At 43.5% G+C, this 12,415-nt stretch overlaps 1 long non-coding RNA gene across 1 annotated transcript; it reads right to left on the bottom strand.

Annotated features, from left to right (window-relative positions):
- Window positions 1-2,556: 2,556 nt before the first annotated feature.
- LOC109289350 lies at window positions 2,557-8,603 on the bottom strand. Its single transcript, XR_002095343.1, has 2 exons — window positions 6,558-8,603; window positions 2,557-2,882 (listed from the first exon to the last, which is right to left on the bottom strand). It is a non-coding gene; the product is annotated as an uncharacterized LOC109289350 (long non-coding RNA).
- Between the last annotated feature and the right edge of the window lie 3,812 nt (window positions 8,604-12,415).

Here is a 12,415-nt window from a genome sequence, read left to right as displayed (position 1 = left end):
GTGAGTTCTGAGGATTTTTTTCATTTTTTTTTCTTAAAGGGCCAGAGCTGGGGCAGGCAGGGCAGCCATGGGGGTGCTGAAGGAGTGGGAGGGGGTCAGGGGGCTCATGCAGAGCCCCCCATGCAGCATGGGGCAGTGGGGGGCAGCAGGGATCGCCCCCCACCTGGCAGCACCAGGTGGGCACCGGGGTTTTTTTGCCCAAGTGCCAGGAGCTGGGGCAGGGGGGGCAGCCATTGCCAGACTGGGAGAGGGGCAGGAGATGGGCCTGGCCTGGCTGATTTGGAGATTCAGCAGCAGCCCAGTCTCCGAATCAGATTTGCCCGAATCGAATCGGGACAGTGATTCGAATCACCAGATCGAATCACTGTCCCCTGAATCAGCTGAATCTGAATCCAAAGTGAACACTAGCCGCTTTGCTAGGGTGAGCAAGCACCCATCCCTTCTGTAGTGAATGAGGTGGGGTCCATGGAGAACAAAGACTGGGTGACCGTGTAATTAGCCACTGCCGTGATATGTATGCACAAGGGGAGCAAATTACGGATGTATAGGGATCCTCACTTCTGGCATTTGCTATCCCTTGGGTACTTTTTGACTTTGCAAGTTAATGTCCTTTTATGTAGTTTTTTGTGTCTAGTATGTAGATAGAGCGGTCAGGGTGATACCTAGCCACATCCTGGGCTAACATCAGCTTGATCGCTTAGACAAGATAATAGAAGTGGATTTTTAGGAGAGATTTAGATGTGTTCAGGGGGGGTCAGCATGGGAGAAAGCAGGGAGAAGCTTAACTCCATATTTGGACTTTGTGGTTTTATGTATATATATATTTATCACGGGCAGGATGTTGAGGAATGATAGGAATGAGAAAGATAATAGATGCAACAGTAAAAGAAGGCAAAGATGGACATTGAGTGCAATGAGGAAAGAAAACGAGGGAAGAGGGGCATGGAAGAAGGCAAGGACGGTGAGGCTACCAGTGAAGGGACTTCCTGGGACTGAATTTGGAGCACTCAGAAGAAACAAAGACAGGCGTCCAAAGCTCAGAATGAAAAATAGACAAATAGAGCCCACACAGCCTGGTCTGGGACTGGTAAATCCTGGCAGGACACAGTACTCTTGCTAGCTGGCCCGGCTCGCAGGATCTCCTGCTTTGTCTCTACCGTCTCCTGAGGCTGTAGAGGTGGAGCGCTTCATCTGTGTGTCCCTGGAGAGGAGCTGTGTTCACACCAGAGGCGATATAATGTCCAGGGCAGCCAGGATGGCACCAGATTGGCATCTCTCTTGCCCTGCTCCGGCTTCCACCTCTCACCAGGGACAGCCTCTGCCTCCCGAAGCGCGTGCTCGTCCCGAGCGGACTACGTCCCTGTCCTAGGAATGCCTGGGGTAAGATAGCGGAGGGCATTTCTTGATGAAGTGCAAGGCAGTGCTGACTGCTCGGATTCAGAGAGTGGGATCAAAGATAATTATTTGGGAATAGTTTATTCCAATGAAACAACCCATGAATAGTCTATAAAAGCAGAAGCCTCCAATATTTTTAATTCAGTTTGACATTTCCGCATGTTGACTTTCCCCAGAAGTTGGTATCCTTGACATACAGATCAAAGTGCAAATTTATTTTGGCTCTTGGGATAGGAGCTTGTCATTGCTGGCCTAATCTAGGGACACAAGACTTGGAACAGGAAAAGAAAGGGGTGGAAGATCCAGGAGCCCCAGAGCAGAGGATGTCTGGTGAAGAAGATGTGGTGTTACAGCATCTTTCTGCTTTTTGGGGGGGGGAAGGAGGGGGGTGGTTTAGTTTTTATTAAGAACAGATATGTTAGCAGGGGGCTTGAAACAGCGGCTTGATAGCATGGCAGGGAAGAAAGATAATTTTGTCAGAAGATATTTGGACTGATCGGAGGACAAAGTGGACGGTCAAGGAGCTGGGGAGGAGATGGCTGTATGTCACCGTGTACACGTGCACAAGTCTGGACTTGGCCTGTGCACTGTGTGCCTGTCCACAGCAACATACAGCCATCTCCTCCCCGGTTCCTTGACCGTCCACTTGTCCTCCAATCAGTCCAAATATCTTTGACAAAATTATCTTTCTTCCCTGCCAAGCTATCATGCCATCTCAAGCCCCCTGCTAACTCCCCCTGCCTCTCTGCAGAAAATTAAGGTTTCATGTCCTTGCCGTAAAGTCCCCGTCATTCATCTCCCGTCTCCATCGCTACAATGGTCTCCATTCACGTTTCCCTCTGCGTTCTGTCAGTGCCATCAGCCTTGTCAGCTCCTTTGTCTCCTCCCCATGTATACGTTTAAAATTCAATTTTTGCAAACGTTTATGCTAGCAGTCCTGAAATTTGTGCCGGTACAATCCAATTGCATAAATAATTGGCAAAAAGTAAACACAGAGCGGGTATGAGCATGACAAAGCACCTTCACTGCTCAATCCAAGCCAGTATTCGCAGAAGTCTGTCTGCAGTGTTCACCCAGCTTTTCTGCCAACTAAATCAACACTGTTGCCAGACAAAGAGAGGATAAGCATGATCAACCTTCGTAATAAAGAGTGTGACAACCTGAGCAGACCTTTTTAATGAATTCAGAAAACTGTTCCTGTGTCTGACATCTAGATAATTCACATACGCTGTTGCCAGCCAAGGGTCCAAAGACGGAGGTCAGAAGGTTGAATGTTTGATACCAGAATCCCTCTCTGTGGTTCCTGGCTTCTGTTTCCACCTCTCCCCAGCACCGCTTCCCCTCGGAGAGAGAGGCCTGTGGCTGAATGCAAAGGAGGACATCGCAGAGGTGCTGAGCCCAGCTCTGGAGGGGACTCTTTTCATCCTTGGTCATGGTGATTTGTAGCGTAATTCTCAGCGTGCCCTTTGCAACGAACTTCCAGGTGCCTACAAAGGAAAGGGCAATATCTTGTTAGCCAGAGGTATGGTGTTACTTTACAACCACCAGAAAAGAAAAGAAAAGAAAAGAAAAGAAAAGAAAGAAAACAAATGGGAAGAAAATCAGATTTAAAAGCTCCTGCGCCATTTTCTGGTTGGAAGTCTAAAATCTTGAAGTGTTATCGTCAAAGCTTTTCTGAATGACTTGATGAGGGGCTTTTTTTTGTTGTTTTGGTTGCTGCACTCTTGGGACTCATTGGAGTGGCAGGATAAAAATTAATTAGAGGCTGTTTGGAGGGGGCTTTGGAAGATCGCCTCCGGCTACACTTCCGTCTGGTTGTTAGAAGCAATATCATCACTGCCTCCTCTCCCAGTGAACAGCCCGGCACTGGTGCAGCTGGGGGGAACCACAGAACATGCAACACAGACATCAGAGCAAAGACTTCCTCCCAGAGAGATTACTTACCACAAAACCAGTGGATCTACCTGCTGACAACCCCAGAAATATGTCTTGTTTCATTTTCCGGTTTCTAAGAGAGGCTGCTTATGAAGCTCATAGAAGCCCGATGAAACATCCATAGGAGGAGGCATATTTTTCTCCCTCTTTACCATGAATTATGCTGATCAGGGGGTCTGGGGGGAGATGATAGAGCGAGCTGTATTTCAGCATTGGGTTTTCTTTTGTAGGGGTGGATAGATATGTCAGGGCATGAAGAAAGCTGACAAATAACCATTTCAAACCAAAAGATCATATGTGAAAAAGCTCAGTTGTTTCTCTCTACTTCTCCCCCGCTCCCATATGATTTGAATCCCAACTGCACCATCTCCGTCTGCTGTTGTTAGGACAAGTCAATCTGGAGCTGCACCTCTGGAAATCGGTGCTTTGTCGCCTTGGTTTTGAAACCTGCGTCCCGTTGGGGGGCATCTGCCGATAGACCGGGACACACCTCTGCCGCCCCCCGAGCCGTGTCTCAAGGTTTCATCAGACTTCTGCGTAAACCAGCCTCTGCCGCTAACCCAGGCAACAGATGCTTAGTTAATTACTTCTCTTATTTAGATCCATTTAACAGAATCAAAACTAATTTTAGCTTTTAGGATGATGCTCCCATTGACTTTAGCGGAGCTGATTCTTCATACTTTTTAATTTTTTACTTGAATAGGCGCCTGTATCACGGAAACAGGAGATGAAGTCCAGCCTGTCTATATGATTGGTAGAAAAAGGTAAACATGCCCAAAATGGGTAAATACTTTTTAATAAGTTGATGAAGCAGTTCTTTCAATGGTGTCACTAGGAATCAGTACGTCTCGTCATGCCTCAGCTCCCTTCTGGTTTTTCATTTGGCCTCACTCATGGTACTAATCAAAATTACTTGGAAACACAAAAAGGGATGATGGGACTCGTTATCTGTTCAGCCTCCGAAGAAGGGAAAGGACTGTTATGTAACTTAACTACACAAGGACATCGTTCCTTGTGCAGCTCTTCACAGTTCGTCCTGTGCAGGAGCCCTGAAATCTCCCTGGCTCCGGTGTGATTTCTCCCGGCAGTCCGAGTGCTGGCTGCCGTCTCCGCAGTACGCGGGACCAGCCGCTCTGCAGCATCCCAATATCCACATTTTAACACTGAGCTGGAGGCGTTGTCCTTTCTTCAGGTAGATATGGCCATAGGGACAATAATGTTATTGTTTGTACTAAATCCCTTAGTGATGGACTCTCGGAAATATAGATTCGCTGTGAATTTACAAGCAGCCTTGCCTCTCCCCCCGGCCCCTGCATCAACTTTCTTAGGTTGCTACACCATCAATTGATGTCTAATTTAAAAGGGTATAATATTAAAACATCAAATTTACCATATATATAAAAATAGATGCACATCGTTTTCGATCAAGAAGAACAACATCAGGTAAAATAAAAATCACTGGTGACAGAGTAGAATTTCAACATTTTTTGAGGTGGGAAGAGAGACGAAATTGGATGTTTTGGGGACACAGTAACAAAAGCTGGTTTGTTTTCCTGTTTAGCATCTAATAGAAAACTAGGAATGGTGCGATATCAGGACAGGGTTTTTGTAATGGGGAGTTTCGATGAGCATTTAAAATATGATAAAACCCCTTCTTAGGTTTTCAGCAATCAACAGGACCATTTCTTAAATTGATCCATTAGTTTGTAGGAATCAAGAATGCAGGTTACGACTATAGGATGGGGGACTATATCCTGGGAAATACTGGCTGCAAAGACTATGGGGTCATGATTACCCAGCTGAATAATCCCTTCCACATTTAAATACCAGCTATACTTGGATATTAAATCAGAATAGAGGGGTGTCACTGTGTGGTGTGTACTTCTGGTGAGACTGCTAGTGTCTGTCCTGATCATAGATTCACAGTTTTAAAAAAATGGGAAAGGGTTCAAGAAAAGCCCTCGTGTTTGTGTTGTGCAGCAAGTGAAACCAGATGATCACAAAGGCTTGCTCTGCAGTGGGCAGCATTTTATAAAATCAGTGATTAAACACCACTGCATCAATTTTTCCGTCCTCCTTGGTGCTGGGGAATTGTTTGGAGAACTTAAGAAGTGCTGTACTAGGTCAGACCCACGGTCCGTCGAGCCCAGTATCCTGCCTCCGACTGCCAAGAGTGGCTGCTTTAGATGTTATCAGGCCATCTCCAGCGTGATGCAATGTATTTACTAGGGCTGCTTTGAGTTTTGCTGTCAAATCACCAACAGATGAGTGCAAAGTAGGGAAAATAAAGGATGTAGCCACTGTTGGCCAATCCAAAGCCTATTTATGAGACCTTTATTTTAATACTGAATCTTCAAGGTCATAAGAGCACAGTTTGTTTTATTTTAATATATTTACAGTGACCAAAAGTGTGCAAAGCTCTCTAACCTAAAGACGTCGCGGTTTAGATTTTCGAGCTGGCACATGAAAGTGGAGGAAGGGTGAGGAAGAACAAGTTTTACAGGAGTAATGAATGCTCAATGTAGCCACACGTGGACCATGATGATTTGGGTGGGTTGTTCGCTAATTTAATGCTTCTTAAAGGTACAGTAGCAGAAGTGAATATGAGGAGGTACTTGAATGAAAGGAGGACGGCAGCAGTGTCATGGGCTGGTTTTGCAATAGATGAAGCTGAAAATGTTGTAGCTAAATACACGTTTGGCACTATATCTATGGAAATGGCCAGGTCAGTTCAGCGCTACTAATTGTACGTCTAAAGTCAGTAAGAAACCTGTTGGAAAAGACCCGCAAAGCACTTGTTAAAAAAATAATTCACTAGCAAAATGAAGGTGATTGTCTGAATTAATAATGAGTCTCCTTCAGGCTATTCAGCATCAATATGTAAATACTTCTCCGGGACAGAGACCAAGCTAGGCGGGCAAGATGCATGCACGTAACCTCCATGCTCTGATTCATTTTGATCAGCATAAAAGTGGTCCTTGAGTGGTGAGAGCCCACGATAATGTCGACCAAGCAGAGGACAGGTCAAGACACACAAGCTGTTTCATTTCCTTCCAGAAGCAGCTCCTCGCCAGCAAAGATCATGAGTCAATAAATTGTCCGCTGTGACCAAAATGATCAACTGTCAGCTGACTACATCAGGAGATCGTTAGTCATCCTAATTAGTTCCTTCTCAGACTAAACAAGGGTTGAAGACCATTTAAAATGCCCTTGGTATTAAGTTGTACCTGATTCTGAGTAGCCAGTACGTATGAGTCGTCATCCTCAGAAAGAGGAGGCTGAAGACAGGGGTGCGCCTGCCAAGCGCCCGCCGGAAGGAGAGCGGCCAACATGTGAAACTGTCACGCCTTTCCTCTGGCTCACCCCGACTGATACTGGCTCCCTGCCGCAGCCGAGCCTTCCCTTCTTCGTATGCCTTAAATAAATGACAGGTGAATTAATGCTCTCCAGTTTTGCTTAAACCAAGTTTTTCCTAAACTCATTGCAGCATTAGCCTTGACTTGACCTCTGCCAGTGCTCACAAATGAGCACCTCTTTTCTGCTGTCATTCTGCGACTCCCGGAGAGACGGACAGTCGGGAGGAAAGACCTCCAGGACTGAAAACAAAACCTGTAGGAATAAGGGACCATATTACCATCCTAATTCACATGGCCTTAAAAAAAGGGGGCAAAGATTGTACAGCAGAGAGAGGTGGTATAATCTGCCTCCATGCAAATGTTATGCTAATCCCCAGCAGGGTTAAACTAGTGTTGAGGGGTTTTGTCCCCAAAATTCTTGGTTTGATTTACTTTTATAACCCTAGATTGGTCATTATTTACTGAAATATTTGATCTTAGTAACCTCCTGTTCCTCAGACTATCTACCCATTGAGTGGAAAGGTATTCCTGCTAAACTGCTGAGCAGTAAGAAATCAGTGCTTCCTGTGTTTATCAGAAATGGTCCATTATAGTAAGAGATTTTTATGGAGGTCTTGTCTCAATGAGAAAAACAGGCAAAGAAAGGGAAGAAAAAAAAATAGAATGAAAAAATCAAACCAACATGCAGGAATATAGAGAATGTAATATAGAGAACTAATGAGTTTTTCAGCCCAGAATATTTCTCATGAGATAATCAGGATGAAATTCTGCCAAGTTTATCAGTTGGGGTGTCAAAAAAGTTAGAACATCTTATTCTAAATAATATTCTCCCTCCCACCAACATATATTCCAGGAGAACAACATCTACTTTTCCTGAATTTTATTTATTGCTAAACAGGTTTCAGGTCTAAGAAGATTTAAGTTATACTAACACATTAGCAGAACCTTTCCTGCGAGAGCTGTTGCATTTCTCCCACTCTGGACCTCTTCCCTTTTTGCACTAAAAGCAAACAGAATTCATTATCTCGTCTCGCCATTGAAGCTTTTTAAGTTCAATGTCAATAGCTAGTTAGGAAAGGGCAGGAGGGTCAGGGATTAGGACTCCAAACTGTCCTTGACGTTCCTCTGTAGGATCATCTGCTGTTTGCATCAACCTAATAAAAAAAAATCCCTGTCCACTATCTCAGGAATGATCAGGACAGGAAAATGTCAGTTTTGGGACTGACAGGACTCTGATAAGAATGAGCTGGAAATGAGACGGAGAGAGAAAAAGTAAATACTGTCATATTAAGTTTGTAATGTACTTTTTAAATGCCTTTTCTTGTGCATGCATGTATGTTCACCCACCAGGCTTTAGTCTTTCAGCTTCTTTTCAGAGCAGCTTTACTGTAAGTCTCGATCTATTTTTGTTTGATTTGATTTTTACAGTCTTTCTGCAACCTTTTAAAGATCTGGAAGGGTCAGTCTTCCTGGCCTGGAAGCTGTGAACACATTCACTCCCACAGAATTTCTTCTAAGCACAGAAATAGTTTCCATTTTCAGAGTTATCTATACATATTTCTAGAGTTACCAACATGGTCTGAATTCTCAGGCTTAATCTAACACAGGATGGAAACATACCATTCAAACAGAAAACTTTCAAAGTAAGACAAACTCTGAGTATAAATGCAGTTCCTACTTTTTAAAAACTTGTGTTTAATAATGAGGTTTCCTTATTTTTCCTTTTCATTTTTATTGCAACTTTAATAGTAGAGGAAACGTATAGTATTTATTTTTCACACCGGGGTACAGTGTTTTCTTTGTGGCATCTATCCTGCCCCAAAGAGATGTCTCACATGTAGACATGCCTTTTCTTACTATATTTCATTCAGAAAGATATTTCATGAAGATTTCTCACCCATGTAGTGCGTCTTGCCCATAGGGAAATCTTCCTTTTCAAAATAAGGCAAACACTTGTTTTAGAACGAAATTGCGAAGTGAGTTAAAATCCATGTCAAAGTCCCCAGGACATATTCTTGTGTAGGTGGGTTACGATGGAAGCCGTTTCCTGCCAAGACCACTTGTGATTTTATTACGCGGTGAAGTTAGTGTGCATGTACCTCCCGACCAGGGGGCGCCTCATCAGTGTACGCTGAGATCCGGATTAGGTATACCGAAATAATTGCGAACCGGGGTCTCCCAGAAACCCTGGAGTGGAGTCTCTGAGCGCAGTCTTTATGTCCTTTTTTCCAAAGCTCAGATCAGACATGTGGATGGGACAGCTCTTCCCTGAATCTTGTAATTACTTCTGGGACACCTGGAAAAACTCCAGGCATATCAGGAATAACCTTAGTTCGTTCCTACATTCTCTTTAATTTTTTTAATGACATCTTATGAACATGCATCAGATGTTCTCAAATCGTAGTCCGTGGCTCACTGGTGATGTGATCGGCACAGCAGATGATGGCAGTTTGAAGATGTTGCTGATCACAAGGTGTTGGCTTTCCTCTCTCTCCAACTATTTACATCACATTAAAAGAAGCTAAAAATGTGAATTGCTTCCTATCATTGCTGTTTTGTTGAAAGCAGTTGCTGTAGTTTCCCTAGCATGTGGTACAATCACAGATGTAAGGAGAAGTAATTCATGTGATTGCAGTGGCAGTGGAAATAATCCATATGAAAATCTTTTTGTTGACGTGGGCCACACTGTAAAAAAAAAAAAAAAAAAAATTAAGAATAATTAATTCACAATAGCATATTTTTACATGTATGAGTTTCCTTGTTTTCCTTTTGGCCTCTGCAGTGAAATGTTGTTATATCTCAAATTACTGCACAGTTATTGAGATTAAACTCAAACAATTGGTACCCATTGATTCTGTCCCTTGTCCAAACATTGGCCCAATATCTGCAGAGATTTATGTCCTTGCCAAAAGTAGATCCTTTTATCTGAGGACATTGTTTTCAACAATTGTATTTTGTCGTTCTACCTGATGTTTAATAATGTTGCTGAGCTTTCTCTCTCCCTCCTTCTCTCCTTTTATAACTCCCTTTTGTCTAGATATCCAATTACAATTTCTCTTGGAGAAACCCAATAGAAAAATCTCAAAATATTAATTTTCCCAGACACTAATTGGTACTTTTCTATAAACAATAGCATCTACCATAGTTTGCATTTGAGAATAATTTCAATATCAATGAGATTTTCCCTGTAGAGCCTGATGCTTCATTGTATAATTTGGCAGAAAATTGGTGCAACAGAGTGGATCCGGGCAGTGGAGTTTAAGAAAATATTTTAGATGACAGATGAAAACTTAGATGGCTACAAAGACAGGGCTTTCACTGCAGAGCCAGGTTGGCAGATGACCTATGCTTTCACTCTTCAACATCTTGGTAATATTATGATATCAAAGTAAAGGGCCCACATGGCTGGGTTTTTGCATGCCGTGATGGACTTCAGGGCCTATCTACAGTGGATACAGGAAAGGTGTTCAGCTTTTTAGTGAACTGTGTGCAACAAAATCCTAAGATGGAGCTAAATCCAAGAATAGGAATTTTTATCAAAAATAGTGAAATCTTCCTGTGAAAAGCGATGCCAATTGAGTTATAGAATCATAGAAAACTAGGGTTCATCCCAGCCAAGGCATTGTCCAGCCGGGTCTTAAAAACCTTCAAGGATGGAGAGTCCACCACCTCTCTGGGTAGCCTGTTCCAGTGCTTCACCACCCTCCTTGTGAGAGAGTTTTTCCTAATATCCAACCACAACTTCCCTTGCTGCAACTTGAGCCCATTGCTCCTTGTCCTGCTATCTGCCCCCAGTGAGGACAGTCCAGCTCCATCCTCTTTATTTGCCTTCTTGCCACCAAGGGCGCGCTGCCGGCTCCTGTTCAGCTTCTTGCCCACTGTCACCCCCAGGTCCTTTTCTGCAGAGCTGCTGCTTGGCCGGTTGACCCCCAGCCTGTACCAGTGCAGGGTCATACATGAGATGCATATGCATCCAAACATGGAAGATATTTAATTTGTAGACAGTTAAATTAGTAGACAGACTGAGTTATCTTCTTTTTTTTAAAAGCCTCTTTTAGCTCCAAGTACAGTCATATAGCAATATTACATACAATTGTAGAGCAATATTGGCTTTCTCCTTTCTATGTCCTAATATCATGTTAGAGATTTCAAGGACTAGTGTGCACTTTCCTGCCTGCTTGACAGATATCAGAGTCTTAGGACTTGCAGAGATCTCTCCCGAAGCAGGCATTTCCACTGTCTGAACATCCTGAATGAGGTTTCCTGTATCCTTGAAGAAAACAGGACTGCTAGTGGCAGTAATATCATCCAGAAACAGTTAAATCCATACCTTGATGGCTGACTTTCTTACACAGAGCTTCATATGCCCATACCTTACTCTATCAATTTGTCTTTCTTTTCCCTTAATCTTTCCTTTTACTTAGGAGGATAGGCCGCTACCTTTTAGAGGTGCCTCTTTGCTGAATGATAACAGATTTTGAGGCTTTGCAATTGGTAATTTTCCCAATGGGAGAGAAATTTGACACAGATTCACAGTTTTCTGAGTCTTGTATACCTTGAACAGAAGTGGCCAAAACTGGGCGCAGGGGAGTCCGCTAAAAAAATGCAGGTCAAGATACCACTGAGTTTTATGCAGCTGCCAAGAAACATCTCCTCCCTTCTTACCCTCGACTTATTTCTAATATATTGCCTGTTTCTTTCGCCTGTTCCCTGGACCTTTCCCCTGGAAGCCCTTTAGCTTTAAAGTCGCCAGCATTAATGTCTTGTATCCCAGAAGCTAAATGCAGACCATTTCGGGTGGGCCTTGCTGCTAATCCTCCTGGGATTTCAGAGCAGTTGCACAGATAGAAACTTTTGCTCTGCTCGCTGTCCCCCAGAACCCGTTCCTCTCCTCATCTCCGTCTTGACAAAGAACAGATGTTTGAACCATCAATTAACTCCAGCACCCAGACGGGAGCGGCTGCTTTAGTCCGCTCTCAGGAAGCCTCAGGTCCGTTATGTTTAACCCTTTCTTTCATATTTCGTATTTGTATTGACAGGTCATAACAGATTTCTTTGGTGTCTGTGCTAGAACTGGGTGCAGGAGTGTGTAAATAAAATATATAAATAAGGAAATAAAATCCAGTTAGGAATCTAGCTATTTATAGTTTCCCTAGATGCTGCAGCTCTTAGAAACAAGTCTGAAGGAAAAGCAAACTCAACTCGTGGGTTTCTCTGAAGGAGTTAGACTGTGCATTCAAACCGTTTGTGACCTTGCCGGGTTCCCAGTACCTGGGGCCTCCTGGTATCGTTCGCCAGATGAAAAGCAACTTCCCCAGCATGCCTGCGCAGTGTTTATCATAGCGAGAGATCCTGCCGCTGATTTTATACACGGATGAAGAATTACTTCTTTATTTATCTAGAGCCAATGCCCAAGTCTGAAGAACAAACTTACCATTTTTATTTAGCTAGGGGTTTTTTTAGATCCGCTTCTTTTAGAGGTTAATTTCCCAGTTCAGTGGATTAAACAAACAATAAGGAGAAAGAAGGCTTCTTAAGTAAGATTGTCAGTATAAATCCACCTCTCCCACTGCTTTTCCCACTTCTTTGGTGCCTTACCTCAAGCATATCTGAATAAATGGAAAGGTACTTAGTTACTTTTATATCTTCGGACCCTAATGTTCAGCGCCCTGGGAAAACGTTCACGCAATCCACAACCTCAGTGGTTATAAGCTGCCCCGTCTACAGGA

This window comes from Gavialis gangeticus, unplaced genomic scaffold (assembly GCF_001723915.1).
Source record: "Gavialis gangeticus isolate Ggan-Ray unplaced genomic scaffold, GavGan_comp1, whole genome shotgun sequence".
Lineage (NCBI taxonomy): Eukaryota > Metazoa > Chordata > Crocodylia > Gavialidae > Gavialis > Gavialis gangeticus.
The sequence above is the reverse complement of the archived record's forward strand: the minus strand, read 5'-3'. Positions and strand labels throughout refer to the sequence as shown.